This window comes from Pinus tabuliformis, chromosome 1_2 (genome assembly GCF_031772625.1).
Source record: "Pinus tabuliformis cultivar Carrire ecotype Pingquan chromosome 1_2, CPIR1, whole genome shotgun sequence".
Lineage (NCBI taxonomy): Eukaryota > Viridiplantae > Streptophyta > Pinopsida > Pinales > Pinaceae > Pinus > Pinus tabuliformis.
The window spans coordinates 244,728,249-244,752,119 of NC_142298.1; positions in this window are offsets into that span (position 1 = coordinate 244,728,249).

The following is a 23,871-nucleotide window of genomic DNA, read 5'->3' on the forward strand; positions in this document are numbered from 1 at the left end:
AGCAAGGGCAAAACAAGTAAAGGAAGGACATCTATGAACTCTAAGCTCTATGTTATGAAAGTGGTCATTATTTCATAGCTAGTATTGTTCATGATGCTTCAGGTAGCATTAAAGAAGTTTTTGTCTTACCACATGTATATGGGCAGGGTCTACAACATATGGAAAACAAGCTAATCCAATGCATTTTTATGTAATTAAGAAGAACAACAGGGATAATAGATTTCAAAGATCCTTTTGGAGACCAAAAGCAGAAAAACAAGAACGGCTTCCTAATATCCAAGAACAGTGAAAGGATAAGGCATCAAGGGTCAGCAGGGAGTTTAAAGCCACCACCAAAGCCAAACTGAAGAAGGCCACTTGTTAGAGAACGAGTTTGAATTGTAATCAATGCTACTACCAACATAATGAGGAGTTACACTCCTAATTGTTTTAGGTCTCTAGAACTGCCAGTTAACAGTCAGTTACATTAAATAGTTGGTTTTAAGTGTCAATAGGTGTCAAAGTAGGAAAAATTCGAATTCCCCTCATGCTGGAGGAGGAATCTAAGTCATGTAATGAACTCTATATATGGGAGAAAATCTAATGTATCAAGGGTTGGAAATTTTCAAAGAAACTCTCATATTGTGCTTTGTGTAAGACTCTGTTTTAAGTAATACAGTATTTGGCTTTGCTTCTCAGGAATCAGAAGGAATTCAATGTTCAGAATGTCTTGTATTGTCCTCTTCTCATTATTTACAGTGGTATGAATGTGTGATTACTTAGAAATCACTGATTGTGCTCTAACTTCCTTCATACATTTGTAAACTGTGTTGTCCTTTATGTTTCTGATGTATTCTCCATGTGTTGAATTCTAGATGCCCTGACTTCCATGTAAAGCTAACATTATTGTCATACTGAAACATTTTTGACTCCATAAGCCCAATGAATATTTTCTAATTTTGTTTCAACCATTTACACTTCTTCATTTGTTTCATAGAGTTAGCCATCTTATTCATTATCAAAATATTTAATCTAGTGAGAGAGCCCTCTCAGGTTGAGGAGGCTAAGCCTCAGCCAAAAGTTGGTTTGAAACAGTTGCTCAGAGTCTTCCTGATTAGCAACCTATCAGGGGTTGATTTTGTGATAAGAATATGTATGGAAGATCACCTTCAAATACAAGGAGAGCCTTTATGAATGGTTAGTCATGCCCTTCGGATTGACAAATGCCCATGTTGTTTTTATGAGGTTGATGGATGACATCTTGAGGCAATGGAAAAGGCTTTGGAAAAGCAAAGTGGCATTAATTGACATTTTATTTATGAAAATAATGGAAATTAGGATAAAAGGGAGGTGAAAGGTCATAGGTTGCATGTGAGGAGGAAAATGAAGAAAAATAATAGAAAATTGAAGAAAATAGAGGCCTCATTAATAAAAAGGCTTATGAGGATTAGTTTGTAGATTTTGTCAGTGTCAATATTTTTGTTAGTTCAATTTTGGAGCTCTCATTTTCTATACTCTCTCTCCCATACTCTTGGACACTTAGAGTTTTCTTGGAACACTCTTAGAGGAGTGTGGCATACTTTGGATTTGGTGCAAGAAGGAAAAATAAAAGTAGGAAAGAACAAGAGGACATCGGGATCAGCAACTATAATAGGTTTTGATTTCAAGTACCAAGTTGCATGTATGATTTCCTTAATAGTTTTGGCATGCATGTGTTTTCTTGGTCATGATATGTCATTGGCATGTCAAATTGCCTAGATTAATAATGATTTCCTAGCCTTTCCATTTCCTGGATAGCCATGTTTTTGTGGGTTTCTTTCCTTTTGTTTTCTATTTGACTCTAATGTTCCTTTGGTTGTGGGTTGAGTTACTAGTTCCTGGAGCCTTGGTTGGACAAACATTATGGAAGCCCTGTAAGAGATTGGGTTGAGTTTCTAGTCCTGGAAGCCTTGGTTGGAAAAACACTATGGAGCCCTATACAACTTGGGTAGAGACCGATCTGGTGATGGTTAGTGGTGTCTGACCGTGAGGTGGAATCACTGGTTGAGGGTTGAGGTGGTTTGGCTTCTAGAATCCCTGGTTCGGTTTTATTTGATTTGTTTCATGAGATCCGACATTCAGGCTTGGAATATGGTGAGGGGGCACATTGGCAGGAAGAGAGATTTGGTTCAGCTCAATCTATTTTCAGGTGGTACGTGGATGTCCCTAACTTGGTTGGATTTTCATATGTTAATAATAGCTTCTTTTCCTTGGTACTTTCATGAGTAAATGTGCTTGATATTATGTGACTTTAAATGGTTGTTTCCTCATTGATATATCTCTGGTTATTTGTTGGTTATATGTTTTATGAAAGTTATGATGTATTTTTCTTATCATGTTTTGGTTAGTATATGAAATGTTAGTGAATGAATGACCTAATAGATAACAATGCAATTATTGTGAGGAGATCACAGTCCTCTTTGACGATTCTCAGGTAAGTATGAGACCCCTATGCTCAAATATGTTGTTGTGACCTATAGATTACATGTTTGTGATATGTTTGACGAAATGCCTATCATGGCTAATAGGGGTTAGATCAAGTCCTTTTTAAAATGTTTGCATTAGTACCCTTTTTCTATGTTATTTATCAAGAAGTTTCATGAAGTTTTGGGCAATGGCATGAGTCCTGACCCTAAAAAAGTGGCACAAAATCTGGGGTCGCTAGCACAGAACTACCTAAAAAAGGCCACACTGGCATGGATTCCTTGTTGTGGAAGTGAATATAGGATCCCATTCACATGCATGCCTTGTCATGGGAGTGACTGAGGCTCTAGGGCAGTGAAAAGGAAATTTTCCTTAGGGGTTTGTCACTAGGAAGGGTTGGTTGGCTCCTGAGGGTTATGTAGCAATTATGGAAGGTCAGTTTGGTATTTTCATGTCGGTTCCACTTCCTTAACTATACATGGGGAGTTGAATCATATCATAGTAACTCTTCGTCACATGTTTACTTCAGTGGACCGTTAGCTTGGGTAAATGTGGGAGGAGGGTGTTAGAGAGTGGTATCAGAGCATGGTTTTGTTCTCCTTGGATGAATGTGTTGTCATATGTACATGTCAGTTGCATATGTATTGCAAACGAGATATCCTCCCTTGAACTATAGTGAGGTAAGTTGGTTTGTTTATGATTTGGTTTAGCTGACATGATATACCTTGTAGGAAGAGAACATCAAATATGACTAGCAAGATGGTAGACTACAGCTCACGAGATTCTCCCTATAGATCAGACATGGATCAAATGAGAAACATGTTGAGGGATATTCTCCTAACATAGTATACACTCTGAGAAGTTTGAAGGCAGAAATAAGGAGTTGTAAAGCAGATAGTGATCGAATCATTCAATCACAAGAGAGACTTTCTAGGGCATGAGAGAAATAAGTAGAGGTTAATGTGGTGATTCTTCAGAGCTTGTCAGACTTTCAAAGAGAGGGACCACTTAGGATCAGTCATGGACAAGAGGATAGGACTAATGGAGCATATGGTAGAAGGTCTCATGGTGGGCACAAGTTGGATAGAGATGACATGGTCAAAGATGGTAGATAGGCTTGGATACACCTGATAGACAAGGTAGTGTGCATGGTATTTACTCTAGTTCTGGTTCACACAGGTACCATGGTCATCATTGTTATCATCTATACAAGAGGAGTGACATGGGATAGTTGTCGGATGAGTTCAAGAAAGAAAATCCACCTACATTTGATGAGGAAATTAAGAAGTCACAGGATGCAAAAAGGTTGTTGCTTGTGATGAATAAGTTCTTCAGGTTACATGATTACTCAGAGAACATGAAAGCCAAGATAGTGACTTTCAATCTTAAAGGTAAATCAGACATTTAGTGGAAAAATGTAAAGAATTTTAGGGTCATTCAGGAATAGGAGTTGACTTGGAGTGAGTTTGAGAGACCATTCAAGAAGAAGTATCTATCATAGAGATACTATGACGGCAGGGCAAAGGAATTCTATGAGTTGAAGATGGAATCTATGACCGATGAGGAGTACACTAGCAGATTCTTGGGGCTATTGAGATATGTACCTTACCTCAAAGAAGAGAAGGCCAATATTCATAGGTTCATCAGTGGGTTTTCGGTAGCATTCAAGGATGAGATTGAGTTTGATGAGCCTAGATCATTGGAGGAGGCCATCTAGAAGCTAAAGCATTGTTATGAGCAACCAGAGCACACATCTAAGGCTATGTAGGACAAGAAAGGTAATGAGAAGAATAAAGGGGAATGGGATAAGAAGCGAAGAATACCTTAGGGCACATGTAACAAAGAGAATACAGCACCACCTAAGAAGTTAAATGCATCTGACAAAGGGTAGGGATTTCGATTTGAGGAGAAGAACAAGGGTGATGATAAGAAACCTTTACAGTGTTGGACTTGTGGTGGAGAGCATTATAGGAGAGATTTTCCACAACATCAGGGTGGTAGACCTCATATATATAGTGCGTAGGAGGCACAGACAGTGGGGGATGTTGGACAAAGTATTCCACGGATCTATGCAACATTGGAGAATAGGCAAACAGATCACCAGGCATCTATTATCAAGATGGGCGTTAAGATTTGTGATCAAGTTGTTTCTATTTTGATTGACCCTGGATCTGATTATAGTTATGTTAATCCTGACCTGGTGGATAAGTGTGGTTTGAATAAAGAAGTGCAGAATCTTGGTTAGTGTAGTTGGCTACTGGTACAAAGAAGAGAGTTCATCATTGGGTAAGAGATTTTGCATTTGAATTGAATGGTATGCCTACTTCAGCACATTTGAATGTACTTCCACTGGGACCATACATTATGTTGTTAGGTATGGATTGGTTTATCTTCATAGGACCAAGGTGGATTTTTATGACAAGGATCTTAAGCGCCTAGATGATAATGGAGAACAAAGAGTCTTGCAAGGTAAGAAGAAGGAAACATTAGTTAGAATGGTGGCAACTATGCAGGCAAAGCACAATCACAGGAAAGGGTGTGTTTTATTCGCAGTGCATATTTCCAGTGACAAAGGTAAGGAAGTTGAGGATGCATACATCTTAAGCAGGTACCCATTTTAACAGCAGTTTCAAGATTTGTTTTGTATAATATGTATAGAGCGATCACGTATAACTCCTTCCTGGACACTAACAACTAACTGAGTATAGGGGTTGTATAGCACTAGACCTTATAGCAGCACTGACTACTTGGCACCGACCAGAGTAGTTTATTCATGCATCGACCGGAGCTTCTAGGCAATGAGTATCAAGCCCATCCTGGTAGCCCAACTGCCCCATAAGGTCTCCGGCCATAGAGTGAAAGATAAGAAGCTAGTCCCCCTTCCTTTCCTTCTTAATTCATGGAACTGAAAAAGGCAAGTAGTAAAGCAAGTAGAAAGGCAAGTGTCTTTACTGGGGACCAATTGGAAGTTTTTCAAAGTTGTCGCCTCAAAGGGAAGTGGAATTTTATATTGAGTTGGTACTAGGGGTAGCACCAACATCAAAGGAACCTTATAGGATGAGCACGCTGGAAGAGGACATCTATAAGACTGCTTTCCAAAACAGGTATGGGCATTATGAGTTTGTTGTAGTTCTATTTGGTTTAACTAATGCTCCGGCTACTTTTATGTGCTTGATATAGTGTATTGTGTCTTTATCTTGACAAGTTTTTTATTGTATTCATTAATGGTATATTGGTATATTCTAAGAATGAGGAAGAACATGTCGAACATTTAGCAACAGTATTGAGATTGTCAAGAGAGCATCAGTTGTATGCTAAGCTTAGTAAATGTGATTTCTTTCAAACATAGGTACATTACTTGGGGCAACTGGTTTCCAAGGAAGGCATAATAGTGGATCCATAAAAGATAAGGGCTATCATGGAGTGGGAAACTCCTATAAATGTGGATGAGGTAAGATCATTCATGGGGTTAGCAGGTTACTAGAGCAGATTCATTGGGAACTTCTCATGGATTGCTTATCCTATTACGTTATTACAAAGAAAAGGTAAGAAATTTGCATGGATAGAGGAATGTGCAACCAATTTTGAGCAATTGAATTAGTTGTTGATAAATGCTCTGGTTCTAAAGATTGTAGATCCAGATAAAGAGTTTGTGGTATGTAAATATGCTTGCAAGATAGGACTTGGTGGAGTCCTTATGTAGGAAGAACATGTAGTATGCTATGAATCAAGGAAACTTAATGAGAACGAGAAAAATTATCCAACTCATGATCTTGAGTTGGTAGCGATCATCCATGCTTTGAAGATGTGTAGGCACTATCTTCTTGGTAGACAGATCATCTCGATGACTGATCACAGTGGATTGAGGTATCTATTTGACCAACCGAATTTGAATGTCAAACAAGCTAGATGGTTTTCCATGATCAGTGAATTTGATTTTGAATCAGGTACATCAAGGGGAAAGAGAACAGGGTTGCAAATGCTCTTAGGAGGAGGATATAAGTAAATCATAAAGAATCTATGAGCTCCTAGGGGATAGATCTACATGATCAAATATTGTAGGCAGGACATCAGGATGACAGTTATAAGGAGCTTATGCATAGGTTACAACAAGGTACAGGTGATCAGGATGTGGACTACCTTCTCATAGCAGATGGCTTGGTCAGATTTAGGGACAGGATATATGTGTCAGACGACAGTGAGTTCAAGAATCTTACCTTGAGAGAATTTCATTCTAGGACATATTCAGGTCACCCAGGATATCCAAAGACATTAACAGTGGTGAAGAAGTTGTACTATTGGCCTAACTTGAAGAAAGAAGTGGCAGAGTTTGTGGCAAGGTGCTTAGATTGTCAACAGGTAAAAGTAGAGTGTAAGCATCCACGTGGATTACTACAGCCAATTATGATTCCAGAGTGGAAATGGGAGGTCATTTCCATGGACTTCATTATAGGTTTATCAAGGACACCTAGACAACATGATTTTACCATGGTCATGGTTGAAAAGTTGACAAAGGTAGTGCACTTCATTCCAGTAAAGTCTACATATTCAACTAATGATGTAGCACAAGTCTTCATCAGAGGTGTAGTGAGGTTGCATGGTGTTCTGAAGAAGATTGTGTGAGACCGGGATCCCAAGTTTACTTCTATATTTTGGAAAGAGTTATTGTTGGTTTGGGTATAGAGTTGGCCTTTAGTACAACTTATCATCCGCAGACAGATGGACAGACAAAGAGGGACAACATGATATTAGAGGATATGTTGAGGATGTATGTGATGCATTAGCAACGAAAGTGAGAAGAGTATCTTCCACTAGTTTATTTTGGTTATAACAATGGGTATCAAAAATATTTGAGGATGAGTCTATTTGAAGCGCTATATGGGCAAAGTTGTAATACTCCCATCAGTTGGAGTGATCCAGTGAACATGGTGTTGATTGGACCAAACATGTTGGCAGAGATGGAATAAGAAATGCAGGTAATAAAGAAGAATGTGAAGGCAATACAAGACAAACAGAAAATTTATGCAAATCAGAACAGGATGTTTAAGGAGTTTCAGGATGGGAAATAGGAGTACTTTCACATCAAGCCCAAGAAGATCTCTTTGAGGATTGGATCATGTGCCAATTTGGCACCTTGGTTTTTCATATCTTTCAAGATTCTTGAAAGGAATGAATAAGTATCCTATCGACTTGCATTACCTCTGACAGTGAATTTCCATGATGTTTTCCATGTGTCATTTCTTAAGAAGTATGTTAAAGATGTTGATCATGTGATTGACTTGTCTGTATTGCATGTGGAACTAGAAGGGGAATTCTAATCGGAACCTCAGTGCATTTTGTATAGAAAAAGCTCATGCTCCGGTACCAAACAATCAAGCAGGTTAAAGTGTAATAGAAGCACTTTGGGGTAGATGAAGCTACATGGGAGATGGCGGATCATATACGAGCTACGTATCCTTCTCTATTCATTGGTTGAGTGAATTTTTTTGGCATATGTTTTGGTACATGTCTATATATGTATATGGATGTAAATACCACCATGAGTTGTGATATACAACTCCAATAAGCGGTATGGGTGTCAAGTCATTATGGTTGTCATATTGTTACGTTTCTCATGTTGGTTTACTTCTCACCAGGATGATCATTGTCAATACTGCAACGAGGTAAGTTATAAATCTCCATGGGAAATATGTTTTGCTCTTTAGTAGTCTTGATAGTTGTAGGTGTCATTGTACATCGAGCATGGTGTTCCTGCAAGGGGGAGGGTTCTGTAATAACCCTAGTCGAAAATCCATGTAATAAATTTAATAAAGGCAAAATAATAACCAAGGTCATGGGACATGTATTCCAAGCTTAATGTTGGGCAAAACAATAGTGATGGGGATCACTTGTGATTAATAAATGGCCATGGAATTGACAAAGGCAATGGAAAAACCTTTGGAAAGGAAAAGTGGCATTAATTGGAATTTTATTTATGAAAATAAAGGAAATTAGGAGAAAAGGGAAGTGAAAGGTCACAAGTTGCATGTGAGGAGGAAAATGAAGGAAAATAATGAAAAATTGAAGAAAATAGAGGCATTATTGATAAAAAGAGTTCTGAGGATCAGTTTGTAGCTTTTGTCAGTGTTAATCTTTTTGCGAGTTCAGTTTTGGAGCTCTCATTTTCTATACTCTCTCTCCCATACTCTTGGACACTTAGAGTTTCCTTGGAGTACTCCTGGAGGAGTGTGGCATACTTGGGATTTAGAGATAAAAGGAAAAATAAAAGTAGGAAAGCGTAAGAGGACATCAGGATCAATAGCTACAACGATTTTTGCTTGCAAAGTTGCATGTATGATTTCCTTGATAGTTTTGGCATGCATGGCACATTCATGTGGTTTCTTGGTCAATATTTGTCATTGGCATGGAGGATTTCCTGGATTGATAGTGGTTTTTCCTAGCCTTTCCATTTCCTGGATAGTCACGGTGTTGTGGGTTTCTTTCCTTTCTTTTCTGGTTGGTTCTCATGTTCCTTTGGTTATGGGTTGAGTTACTAGTTCCTGGAGCCTTGGTTGGACAAACGCTCTAGAAGCCCTGTAACAACTTGGGTTGAGTTACCAGTAATGGAAACCTTGTTTGGAAAAACACTTTGGAGCCCTTTATGGGTTGAGTTACCAGTCCTAGAAGCCTTGTGTACCCACATCTAGCCAAGTAACACGCCAACTAGGGTAAACATGTGAAGAAGCATATTATGATATGATTAGACATCCTAAGTCACATTAAGGAAGTGGAACAGCCAGAAACACATAATACATACCTTCAACATCAGCAATAGGACTCATAAGAACCATCCCAACCTTTTTGCTAACCAACCCCTGAGTTCCACTGAGGTTTTAGACTTCTTGACCTCTAGACGCTCCCATGCTATGTGTATGCTAGCGTCTAGATGGCTCTGGATGCTCCCACAAGCTTGCATGCCTGTGTCCAAGGACTATTTCCAGCAGACGTGTGCCAGAGTCTGGGAATTTATGGCAATTTTCAAGCCCAAAATTCTGGCCACTGCCTAGAACTTGTTGTAACTTCTGAAATCCATTAAACACATGATGAGAAGACTAATAAACCAAAAAATAACTCCAGAACTAGGTCTGACCATCCCCAATTGTTTGGTCAATTTAGTGCTGTCTAAATTGCTATCATTAATTGTCAACCCGGGGCTCGTAAGCTGACGAAGTGATGTGTACAGTATGTACTTAAGTAACCTTTCCTAGTTCTTTTTGTCGTTTTTAGATGATGTTTGTGGTTGATTTAACTTCCTAAGATGGAGTGATGGATTTATAAACAGATGAGTGTGTGTGTGTATGGTGATTACTAAATGCTCCTAAAACTTTTTAAAGAGAAAGCTTGAAAAATGACTTGCAATGGAATTGAAACTTCGAATGAAAGCAAAAATGACTAATGGCACTAGTCCACTATCTATGCTGCTGATAAGGAAAAAATAGCATCTATGTTAACTCAATGGAAAGTGAAAAACACTACTTTAACTGCAAAACTTAAATGACAAATCATAACACTTCATTCTTTCTTAACACTCTGCCTCTAGCTGTAATTGTTCATGTGAAAACAGTTAAGAAGAAATCAGTAATATGAGTCAAAAAGCTAATCAAACCAAGCTGCCACTTAATGATATTCTGGTCCAATAAAAGTTAGATAATTATGATAAGAAGACCATCAAAAAGTTAGTAAGCAACTTGTCAAAACTTCAGAAAGTAAACTAGCAATGAAACTGCGTAAGCAAAGTAAAAATCAGCAGCTAAGACAAGACAACTTCAAATACCATCAGTGAAATAAAGACACACTATCCCGGGCTCTAACACATCTGCATAAACAAACTGATCAGTTCTGAAAAGTGCTGGAAATGTAAAGGCATGAAATCAAACTGTACATTATTATACATGATCAAAGAAATGAAAAATTGCAGAAATCAAACTATACATTATTGTACATGTGAAAATGAAAACAAAGAAAGGCAGGAAAATAAAATTAAATGCTACTGTACATAGGTTGTAATAGATGGGGGCCCTCCATCCACTCAACCAGCTAAATATCAACTACGCAAAGATGAACAGAAACAGTCTTCTTCTATTAAACCAGCATGTCAAAATACAGTGAAAAGGTGCTGTAACAGCAGTCTTTAAAACAGAGTTTTACAACCAAAATGATTACGGCAATTACAATAATAAGAGCTAATCTTTAAGCGTTGAAGGACGCTTTATTTATAGGCACAGAGGTAAACTACCCTCTGCGTAAACTAAGCAACTACAAGCCTAACTAATTAACTGTGCAGCAACACGCAGGCAGCTCCGTGCACATTTAGAGGAAACGGTCATCATGGGGAGTAAATCTATGGATAGATCTTGTTCCCCGATGTCTTCGTGGCGTGGAGAAAGTGCCAGCTGTGAATCCGTGTCTCAGTTGCTCACGCAGAGCCATGCCACCGTCTGCAACTTGACTGTTTGACCGTGGGTGCTCCTGCGTTGACTGGGGGCATACATGACTGATTTGGCCCAACCAATAGCATACGATCCATGTGGAAATCCATACCAACATGCCCATGTGGCTCGTTCCTGGAGAAGACACGTGGAGTATAGCAAACAACAAAAAGGTTGCGGAATCTCTGAACAGCTGCGGAATTGCTGAGTAGCTGCGGAATTGCAGAACAGCTGCGGAATTGCTGAACATGTATCAAAATTCTAAACAAACAATCAATCATTAGCACAGTCAATCAAATCATGTTAAAAGACATATAATGCAATGAATTGAACAAGTTGATGGAGGAAATGATGTCAGAAGAGAGAAGTGAATGAGGAAAAGCTGTTGGGAGGACAGGTAAATGAGTGCAAGGTTGAGGCTCAACATACCCCCACTGCGAGGGTGTTGCATGTCCTCATGCAACCAAAATTTTATCATAATCTTTCAGTTCACATGTTCGGATGCCTCTGCCAAGACATCCAACCTTCTCCTTTTCCTTCCTGTTGCCACATTTGTTCTTGGTTTCTTAACCAAGCATCTGAATTTCAAGTTGACCAAGGCTCTGCTTAATTTCCTGCATTTCCTCTTCAATTTCCTGTTCTTTCTTTGCCAAAGACCCAAATGAAGCATTGTATTATCGTGGATCATCTTGTCCACGTTTCTCTGTTCTTTCAGTGTTTCATTTTCCTGTTTGATGTGACAGTTTAGGACCTCTAGCTCAAATACTTCTTGCTTCAAAGATTGAACCTGCTGTTCAAGGGGCAAGACAGTACTAGGGCCAGCAACAGATTGCTCTAATGTTTCCAAATAATCATATGCCTCCTGCTGGACAGGGTCAATGTCAGGTGTTTGTCTTGGTCTAAATTCAAATCCTTGAAAACTGCTTTCTCTCTCTTGCTGGTCAGGACTTTCCTCTCTTGGAGGACTTAGCTCAATAGCTAGTTGAATTGGAGTTTTCTCAGGTGTGCCCAAATCAATGAAATGAGATTGTTTTCCTTTAATCACACTCTTTTTCTGTATAAGTCTACTGCTTCTCCTTATTTGTAGGCTTGTACTTTTTGGTTCTTGCTGTTTTTGCTTTTGTTTCTTTTTGGAGCTAGCAGTTTCATGAAGCTGAGCAAGCCTATGAGCTAATGTTTGGGTATCTTCCTCACTTGAAGGTTCAGGTGAAGGGTATGACTCTTGCAAAATTGCTTTTCCTTTATCCTCCTTTTGTCTTTTTGTTCTGCTCCCCTTTTTCTTTTCCTTTTGAGTAGTTTCTTGAACAGTTTCTTGGGCAATTTCTTGAAGAGTTTTTGTAACAATTTCTTGGGCAGTTTCTTCAACTTCTACAGCAGTATCTTGGGCAGCAGTCTCTTCTTGGGTGACTATTCCTTTCCCTTTTCTTCTACTTCTTTTTGGCACCCTAGGAGAGCTACTAGAGGCTTCTGCTGCTTCTTGAAAATGGTTTCTAACAAGGAATTTCTCCCATGTATCCTTTCTGATTTTCAACTGCTCCTCAATCAAGATTTTAATGAGTCCATGGTGATATAGGTGGGGCTCAATGTTTCCCACATGTTTCTGAACAGTGGCACTCATTTTTTCAAACTAGCCAGCAAGAAATAAGGAAGATTGATGGTATGTTCACCCATAAAATGCATCATTATCTTGGTATGATAAACATACATTATACCAAATCTACCTTCACATGTTAAAAATTTCTGAACTAGCAAAAGTAAGGCAGTCCATTCCTTTTTAATGACACTTACAGGTATTCCTTTGGTGAAGATAGTGGTATCCATACCTGGATTTTTCAACATGTTCTTCCACTCCTGGCCTTCAACAGTTCGATTCTTGAACCAATGTTCCCCAGTACGAGGCAAAGCAGTTGCTTGAGCCAGGCTGCTCTCGGTGACAGTGAATTGTAGGTCTCCAATCTCTACAGCATTTGTTTTTCCATCAAACGACCGAGCAAAGGCCTTGGTGACTTCCTTGTGATATCCTTTGAACTTCTGAATAAATTTTAACCACTTGGCCTTTTGCAGGGCACTCTTCGTTTGTGGGTAACCGTCTAAAAACTTAGAACCTTCCGGCTCTGCTCTTAATAACTTGCCCATTTTGGTTACCAGCTCTTCTTCTGCTCTGTCAGCGTTGTTCGAATACGGAAGAGAGAGAGCTTATACGGGAAAAACAGTGCTCAGCAGTGGGTATTACGGCTACAGCAGAATGGTCAGCAGTGGTTTTACGGCTACAGCAGAATGGCCGTGATGCAATTACGAAGCTGGTGGTCAGGGTTTTGAGCGGAGAGGTGAGGAATAGAACAGAGTATGGTCACGGTGAAACAACGTGATGAATGAAACCGGAAGTGAAAACGGTGAGGGCATAAATAACAATGCGAGGTTGAGGTTTATGCATGCGGGAAGCAGAGTTATGGGTAGAGGATACAACGGCCGAATCCCTGAACGTCGGGTGGCTGCGTACACTTGGCTGCGGAATAACCAATTGGAGAGCCGTGGTACAACAGTACACGTCACTCTGGTACGAAGAATTGATGAGAGAGAGCAGGCCGTATTAAGTTCAAATCACAACGATTAGGGAACCGTTAGGAAGGCAGTGAGGTGGATTACGCAGCGTAATGGTTAAGGATTATGAGGAGTGGACGGGGATCTTGTTAATCATTACATTACATGCCTCCTACCACAATCTGAAAAACCATACATAAATGATATGACTGTTAGTTAGAAATTTTGAACATACCTTCGTATCATTGCATTTTGATCCCTAACCTTTGATTTATTGTTGCCTTTGTATATGCCATGTGTCCTTGCTCTTTTAATGATGCTGGTGCTTTTGACTGCAGATTTTTTCTTTTTGAAACAGAGTTTGTTTTCGTTGCAGGAACAGAGTGTATTGGCTGCGGAATCTTGATGTCAGCTGCGGAATTGGCTCCTAGCTGTGGAAATTGCAGCAACACTTTTCTGCCTGCACAAAGAGGATTAAAACAACTTGACTGAATGGAATAGTCCTGAGAGGGACTTTTATTGGTGAAAATGAGATGGAATGAATGGACTGAAAGAAAATGAGGTGGAATGAAAATGATGAGATGGATGAGATGGATAGGAAAGCAAAAGAGAAAATATAAAGCGTCAGGTGACCCTGATTTTCACTTCATATTTTCTGCATAAGACTGCCAATCCAAGATTGGTTTTCAGGCTTATACGAGAGATTTTTTTTTTTCTTTTTTTTTTTTCTTTTTTTTTTTCTTTTTTTTTAACAGAAACAAAGATCAGGCTGATGGAGGAGAAGAATTCTTCTCCACTAGCCTCATTGCAGAATCTTCTTGGAATAACTTAACAAATTCCTCCCTTGAGAGTGGCTTATGATAGACTTTCAATCTATGGCCATTCACAATGAGAGGAGTCTGAAGCTCATCAATGGTCTTCACTCGAACTGCTCCATTTTTAAAGACTTCATCAATCTCATATGGCCCAAGCCAATGAGTTTGAAATTTTACTTTGAAGTCCTTAAACTTGGAATCAAACAATAGTGCCCAATCTCCTTTCTGAAACTTTCTTTCTTTGATGTGTCGATCATGCCATTTAGTTCTTTGGTGCTGAACTAGATCGGTCCTTAGAATTGCATCTTGTCTCATTTCATCTAGCTCATTTAGCTGGTCCATTCTGTGTCTTTGAGCTTCCGATAGGCTCATCCCCAATTGAACTGCCATCTTGAAGGTCTTGATTTGGAACTCAATGGGGAGCAGGACTTCCTTCCCATAAACAAGTTCACAGGGAGAATGTCCTGTTGTGTTTCTCCATGTAGTTCTATAGGCCCATAAGGCTTCAGGAAGCCTTTCCGCCCAATCTCTTCTATGAAGATGAACAGTCTTGGTGATAATGCCTTCAAGGACTTTATTGGTAGATTCCACTTGACCATTTGATTGCGGATGGTATGGAGTAGATGTTCTATGCTTGATCTTGTATTCCTCCATCAGCTTCTCCATCAATTTAGATGTAAATTGGCTTCCTTGATCTGTCACAATTTCTCTTGGGACACCAAAACGAGTAAAAATATCCTCAAAAAGAAATTGAACAACTGAATTTTCAGTGGCAGAAGGCAATGCCTTGGCTTCTACCCACTTAGTAACATAATCAGTGCAAACCAATATATACTTCTTTTGCTTAGATGGTGGATTAATAGGTCCAACGAAATATAGAGCCCATTTCTCAAAGGGTTCGATGCATACCTGTGGCTGTAGTGGAATTTCATTTGAAGGAGTTGGTCTCCCAACTCTTTGGCAGCTGCCACACCTTCTAACATACTGCTTTGCATCTTTAAAGAGAGAAGGCCAATAATATCCTAAAGAAAGGATTTTATAGGCTGTCCTCTTGTCAGCAAAGTGTCCGCCGCATGGTTCATCATGACATGCCTTAAGGATGTCAGGCATTTCATCTTCCCGAACACACCTTCTGATCATACAATCTGGCCCTGTTTTGAACAATCATTAGAAATCCAAGAATAATGTGAACTCTCCTGAATGATTTTCCTTTTCTCATTAGGAAATAAGTGTGGAGGTAGCTTCCTTGTAACTAGATAATTAGCAATATCTGCATACCAAGGAGTCTTGGTAGTTACTGCAAACAAGTATTCATCTGGAAACTTATCCTCTACAGGAGAATCTTCGTTAGTGTTTTGGATTCTGGACAAGAAATCAGCTACTGTGTTTTGTTTTCCTGGTCTATCTAACACAGTAATGTTGAATTCTTGTAAAAGTAAAATCCATCTTGTAACTCTGCCATTAGTAATAGGTTTGTTCATGAGATATCTAATTGCGGAGTGATCAGTATGGACAAAAGTTTCATAGCCGGTTATGTAGTGTCTAAACTTGTTGATTGCATGAACAACGGCTAAGAATTCTTTTTCAGTCACAGTGTAATTTAACTCGGTGGGAGTCAAATTTTTACTGGTGTAATAAATGGCATAAGGGACCAAATCTTTTTGTCCCAAAACAGCTCCTAGAGCTGTATCTGAAGCATCAGTAGAAATGTGAAAAGGGAGTTTCCAATTCGGCCCTCTCAAAATGGGTGCTTCAGATATTCTAGTCTTTAAAGTTTCAAAGGCAGACTGACATTCAAGATCCCATTTGAACTCACAGTCTTTGGTAAGTAATATGAAAAGAGGAGATGCTATCTTAGTGAAGTTTTCAATAAATCTTCTGTAATATCCGGTAAACCCAAGAAAACTTCTAACATCTCTTTGGCAATTTGGAACAGGTAACTTGGAAATGACTTCTACTTTGGATTTATCAACTTTAATTCCATCTCCTGAAATATGATGTCCTAAAACAATTCCTTCAGTAAACATCATAAAACACTTTTCATGACTTAATGAAAGATTTGTTTCTTTACATCTAATTAGAACTTTTTCCAAATTTCCTAATGCTTCTTCAAATGTATTACCATATACTGTGAAATCATCCATGCAGACCTCTACACAATCATGAATTAGATCTGAAAAAATTCCTAGTACAGCCCTTTGAAATGTAGCGGGTGCATTGCATAATCCAAAAGGAAGTACTCGGTAAGCAAAAGTTCCCCAAGGACAAGTAAATGTGGTTTTGTCTTGATCTTCAGGTGCTACCTGAATTTGATTATAACCACTAAAACCATCCAAAAATGAGAAAAACTTTTTACCTGCTAAAGTATCTAAAACTTGATCAATAAAAGGCAAAGGAAAGTGATCCTTCAAGGTAGCTTTGTTTAATTCTCTGTAATCAATGCAAACCCTCCATTTACCGTTCTTTTTGGGTACTATGACCAAGGGAGAAACCCATTGGCTATCTGAAATAGGGTAAATGAAGTTTACATTGAGTAACTTCTGGAGCTCTTCTTTCACTATCTCCCTAAGATTTGGATTCATCCTCCTTTGAGGTTGTCTGATTGGTCTACTGTTTTCCTCAATGTAAATGTGATGAATGCAAGTCTTAGGGTCTATTCCTTTCATGTCGGTATACTCCCATGCAAAAGCAGTAGAATGTCTTTGCAAGACTTTGGTTAGCTCTTCCTGTTGAAATTTTTCCAAGTTTTTGTTAATGTTTAATGTTTTTCCTGGAAAGATTTCAATGGCAGAACTACCAAATTCTTCCATAGAGAAGAGAGACATTTGTCTAGATGATAGACACTCTATGTCAGAATCCAACTGGAATTGTGTAGAGTCATATTCTGAAGATGGCTCGAAATTTTCTAATGTATTCAGAATTTGACTGTCTTCACTAATCTCAGAAATGGTAAAGACAGGTTGTATAGTATCTTCATCATCAACCCACTCATTCTCTCCTATTTCTGTAATTGCTTTCGCTGGAGGATACAAATTGAACTTCTTTGTTGAATTGCCATCAGAAATATACATGTCCCCAGACCTACAACTTATGAAAGCATCAGCTGTGGCCAGCCAAGGTCTTCCTAAAATAAGAGGATGTCCTCCTAGATTGTTTTTGGGAGTTAAAATCATAAAATCAACTGGATATTCCCAAGAGTCTAGGGAGACTGGAATGTCTTCCAATACACCATCAGGTTTAATGATCGATCTATCTGCAAGCTGCAGTAAAGTAGGTGTAAAGAGAAGGTTAGGAAGTTTTAACTGGTCCATGGTTTGTCTACTCATAATGTTGATAGCAGCCCCTAAGTCAATCAAAGTATTTGGTATTTCTACCCCATTGATATGTGTTTTGACAATTGGACTACCGGGGTCTACATATTTCTGCATGGTAATCTTTCCCATCATAATGTCTGCAATTTTTCCTACCAGGTGGATCTTTCTGGTATCTCTTGGTTTCCTTCCTGGTTTCTTAAGGCTCAACTCCTTTATTGTTTTTGCTAGAATGGGAATCTCCTTAATGGCTTGTAACAAGGGAATCTTGATACAGACATTCTTCAATTCATCTAGAAAATTATAGTCGGGCAACCAAATTTGTTTTTCCACTCCTTTATCGATTTGTAATCTTTCAGGAAAAGGAGGTGTGGCTAAAGATGTAGGTTGCTCAACTATGGGAGTTGTGGGGGTTGATTCTTATTCTTTTTCTTTTTCTTTTTCTGTTTGAATGTTTGGGTGTTGAAGGGATACTTCAGAACCCTTATTAGCTCTAAGAGATTCTTCCTCAGAAATGCTTGGTTGTTGAACATTTATAGAAGGTTGATCTAAGATTTTACCTGATCTGAGTTGTACTTCATTGAGAGGAACAATCATATAGGTAGGGAATGGTTGACCTTCCATCATGTAAGCATTTTGAGGGTTCCTATTATTGGGGTTTGGCAATGGCTGAGATGGAAGTTGATTTGGCTTTTGTTGGGATTGTAGCAAGAGTTGAGAATTTTGATTTTGTGGAGGAGGTTGTTGTTGTTGAGGGAATGGCAATGATAGTTGTTGACTTTGATTTGGAAGTTGTGGAGCTTGCTGGTTCTGAAAAGATGGAGGATATTGATAGAATTGAGAAAATCTCCCATAAGGATTTTGCATGCTTTGCATCCATGCTTGAAAAGGATTTTGAGGTTGAGGCCAAGGTTGTTGCCAAGGATTCCAATTTGGTTGGGGTTGAAAATTCATAGAGTTGTTAAACCCTTGATTTTGTTGCCCCTGCCAAGGTCTCCTTGCAACAAAGCAGAGAGATTCAAGTGTATTTGGATCTTCTTGAAAGACTGCTTTGAGCCCAGGGATTGAAGGACAGTCCTTGGTCTCATGAGTTTCTGAGCAAATTACACATGTTTCTGCAACGTGTGCATCCAAGGGACATTCCCTTAAAGCATGTTTCTTTCTACATTTCGGGCAAAAGATGGCCAAAGCCTCGGCTTCTGTTTTCTGTTTATTATGGATCTTAAGGGTGTCTAATTGTTCACTAAGACTCCCTAAGATGTCAGTTTTGAATTCATCAAGCATATTGCCGATCTCAGCCCTACTTACTGATCCAGTTGCAGATTTATTTGCTCTGAGGAGGGAAGGATCTCTAGGCCCTTTTTGAGTTTTTGATTTGCCCCTTGAGAGATGGATACATAGCTCTGCTATATCATTGAGTGAAAGTTGAGATATATCTCCTTTCCCCATCATGTTCAAGATGTCTATCCATTCATCTCTAATGGCTTTTAGTAGGAGGGCTTTCAAGGTCTCCTCATCCAAGTTACTCATCTTTGCTCTTTTCAGGTTATATTGAAATCTTTCAAGTAAATCTTCTAAACTCTCATCTTCTTTTTGTACCATTTTAAATACCTCATCCTTGTGATTAGTAGGCATACAATAGTCCAGGTACCTATCCAAAAATGTTTGTTTCATTTCATCCCAAGACCTAATGGATTGAGTGAGTAACCCCATAAACCATTTCAAAGCTTGATCTTTCAATGTTGAAGGGAACAGTTTGAGTTTTTGAGAGTCATCTAGATAGTCATAAGTTCGACACACAACTTCAAACTCAAATAGAAATGTTTCAGGGTCCTGAGTTCTTAACCCATGGAAGTTTGGGAGGACAGATGGTGATATGTTTTTCATAGTGGCTCGAGAATCCTCATCAACGATAGGAAACCCAAATGAGTTATTCCCATCTCTATTTCCTCCAATGTGACCTCTACCTCCTCCATTGTTTCCTCCTGCTCCTCCTCTACCTCTACCTCTACCACCTCCTTCTTATGTCATAATGGTTTCCCTAGAGACTTCAGAATCTTCTGGTTCTTCTATAAAGGGTGAATGAGGAGGAATTTCTCCCTCTTCTTCAGATGATTCTACTTCTTCAATTACAATTGGTCTTTGTGTAGAAGAAAGGAAAGGATCTCTTTCTGATTCAACTTCAATAGAAGGTGTGGGAGAGTCAATTCTTGCCTCTTGAATTCCAGGAATTCTAGGGCTAGGAGTATCAGTGGGAGATGAGGGAGGTGTCTCTTGTCTACTCCTTGAAGCAGATGGACTTGTGAAAATCGAACTTCTGGCTGTAGCTAAAAACCTTCCCCTAGAATCTCTAGCTCTATGCATGTCATTTTTTTTATTTTTTCCTTCAAGTCAGGCTAATAATTCTTTTTCTGATCTTCCAGGTCACTCTAGGTGCAAGAAGAGAGCATACTTAAGAAACTATTAAACCAATAACTTTATCTTTTCTGATCCTCCAGATCACTCTAGGTGCAAGAGGAGAGCATACTTTGAGAGGTTATCAATTTCCCTTTCTTGAAATTTTCTTAATTTTTTTTTAGAATTGGCTACCTAATTTCACTTCCTTGGCAACGGCGCCAAAATGTTTGGTCAATTTAGTGCTGTCTAAATTGCTATCATTAATTGTCAACCCGGGGCTCGTAAGCTGACGAAGTGATGTGTACAGTATGTACTTAAGTAACCTTTCCTAGTTCTTTTTGTCGTTTTTAGATGATGTTTGTGGTTGATTTAACTTCCTAAGATGGAGTGATGGATTTATAAACAGATGAGTGTGTGTGTGTATGGTGATTACTAAATGCTCCTAAAACTTTTTAAAGAGAAAGCTTGAAAAATGACTTGCAATGGAATTGAAACTTCGAATGAAAGCAAAGCATTAAGCAAAATGACTAATGGCACTAGTCCACTATCTATGCTGCTGATAAGGAAAAAATAGCATCTATGTTAACTCAATGAAAAGTGAAAAACACTACTTTAACTGCAAAACTTAAATGACAAATCATAACACTTCATTCTTTCTTAACACTCTGCCTCTAGCTGTGATTATTCATGTGAAAACAGTTAAGAAGAAATCAGTAATATGAGTCAAAAAGCTAATCAAACCAAGCTGCCACTCAATGATATTCTGGTCCAATAAAAGTTAGATAATTATGATAAGAAGACCATCAAAAAGTTAGTAAGCAACTTGTCAAAACTTCAGAAAGTAAACTAGCAATGAAACTGCGTAAGCAAAGTAAAAATCAGCAACTAAGACAAGACAACTTCAAATACCATTAGTGAAATAAAGACACACTATCCCGGGCTCTAACACACCTGCATAAACAAACTGATCAGTTCTGAAAAGTGCTGGAAATGTAAAGGCATGAAATCAAACTGTACATTATTATACATGATCAAAGAAATGAAAAATTGCAGAAATCAAACTATACATTATTGTACATGTGAAAATGAAAACAAAGAAAGGCAGGAAAATAAAATTAAATGCTACTGTACATAGGTTGTAATAGATGGGGCCCCTCCATCCACTCAACCAGCTAAAGATCAGCTACGCAAAGATGAACAGAAACAGTCTTCTTCTATTGAACCAGCATGTCAAAATACAGTGAAAAGGTGTTGTAACAGCAGTCTTTAAAACAGAGTTTTACAACCAAAATGATTACGGCAATTACAATAATAAGAGCTAATCTTTAAGCATTGAAGAACGCTTTATTTATAGGCAAAGAGGTAAACTACCCTCTGCGTAAACTAAGCAACTACAGGCCTAACTAATTAACTGCGCAGCAACACGCAGGCAGCTTCGTGCACATTTAGAGGAAACGGTCATCATGGGGAGTAAATCTATGGATAGATCCTGTTCCCTGATGTCTTCGTGGCGTGGAGAAAGTGCCAGCTGTGAATCCGTGTCTCAGTTGCTCACGCAGAGCCGTGCCACCGTCTGCAACTTGACTGTTTGACCGTGGGTGCTCCTGCGTTGACCGGGGGCATACGTGACTGATTTGGCCCAACCAATAGCATACGATCCATGTGGACATCCATACCAACATGCCCATGTGGCTCGTTCCTGGAGAAGACACGTGGAGTATAGCAAACAACAAAAAGGCTGCGGAATCTCTGAACAGTTGTGGAATTGCTGAGTAGCTGCGGAATTGCAGAACAGCTGCGGAATTGCTGAACATGTATCAAAATTCTAAACAAACAATCAATCATTAGCACAGTCAATCAAATCATGTTAAAAGACATATAATGCAATGAATTGAACAAGTTGATGGAGGAAATGATGTCAGAAGAGAGAAGTGAATGAGGAAAAGCTGTTGGGAGGACAGGTAAATGAGTGCAAGGTTGAGGCTCAACACCAATTGGGACTGACATTCTGTCAAACACTTGGAATCAATGCAATCTACAAGTGTAAATGACAAATCTAAGCATAGGGGTCTTATAATTATCTGAGATTCACTATGAGGCATTGTTTCCTTATCACTTTAGCTACAGTTTCATCCATTAGGCTATAGATACATTGTTCATTCATATACAAGTAAAAACATGAAGGGATCCATACATAGCCACTGTCATAATACATATTCATAACTAGCATATTAACAACAAAAATACCAAGGAAACAACAACAGTATAATCCACATATAAACCTGTATAATACTCATGAGATAATGTTGTAGCGGCTACAACCACCCTCCAGAATTTTGGCCTGCACCAATTTCGGAGCCTCCCTTGAAGAGTTTCACTTGATGACTGCACACACTCGGGTTCACTCTGTGACCTCATGTGAGTCTTTACATCCACCTTGCTTGTTCATTGCATTCAAGTCTCTACATGATGATGTCTAAGTCATGCTTGCAACCATGTTTTGGTTATGCTCAAAGTCTTTGCTTCGTATGTGCTTGTTGTGTTCGCTATGAAAGCATCTGTCACACTCACACACGGAGTCACGTTCACTATCACGCAAGCATCATCTCGATCAATGAACGATCAATCATGAATTTTGTGCTTGTCACTTACATCGTTGTTCAGTCATGTTGAACATGTGTGTCTAGATGGTTTGGTCGTTTCATCGTCAATTCATGCGAGTGTGTGTTCGTGTGATGACCTATGCATCTTTCGATTGTTCACACACTTAGCCATTTTTACTGAAGGTTTTGACGACCAGATTCCCCTCTGATAGCCAGAACATCACCCTCCCACCGACTTGATCGACTGTCAACCAGAATAGTGCAAAAAACACCAAGCTAGTCTTTTCAAGTTGTGCTACCCGCAAGCAATTCAATCAACTCTCACGCTGGCCACCCAGACAGTCGGACCCAGCAGTCACCCAGAGACTGACTCCCCTCAAATATTTTGTACTAGCCACTGACTTCACCTGCTCAAATGACTGAGGAAATTGCGCAGATAGGTCGGACAGACACCAAGTGCCCGTCCCTGTCTCCTTAAGAAAATTACGCAGTTTTCCTAGTCAGTCACCCCGATAGTCGACCAACTATTCATCTTAGAAATTGAGCAGTGTTCATGAGCATGCCTTCCACTACCCATCAATCAACTCAGCTCAGAAATTGCGCAGAGATGATCAGCAAGCCAGCCTCCTAGCCTTAGTGTAGTTTTCCTTGCCAGCAGCCCCTAGCAACAAACTGCCAACTCCCTCCAAGAATGCGCAGTTTCCACTGCCAGTGAACCCAGAAACCAACTCGCAGTTCCCTCTGGGAATTGCACAGTTTTGGCCGCCTGTGACCCAGCACCCAACTGGCATTTCCCTCTAGGAATTGTGCAGTTTTGGCTGCCACTGACCCAGTAGCCAATTGGTAGTTCCCTCTAGGAATTGCGCAGTTTTGGCTGCCAGTCTCCCGGGCAGTTCCCCCAAAAACCTACTCAATCCCAGCCTATTGACCCTTCATGCAGCTTGTCCTGTTCCTCTGGAAAATTGCGCAAATCTGGCTGTCCAACCTTGTTTCCCATTTGTTTTGAAAAATGTGCAGAGCATGCCTGCCTTGCCTTCCAGCAGCCCGGACTGTCCCTCCCAAAATTTGCACAATTTTTCCTCCAAACCGAGCCATACCTCACAGACAGTCACTGTCATCTCAGATTTCCCATCTCCATCACTCAGTGAATCTTGCGCAATTTTCATCAGCAGTTCCTGGAGCCATCATCCCGCTTCACAACCTTATTTCCTCTCCCGACCACCTGCACCTGAAATGAACATGTGTAATGGTAGACTAGGAGGTTTTGGATTTGATGTCATCTCGTCATGAGTGA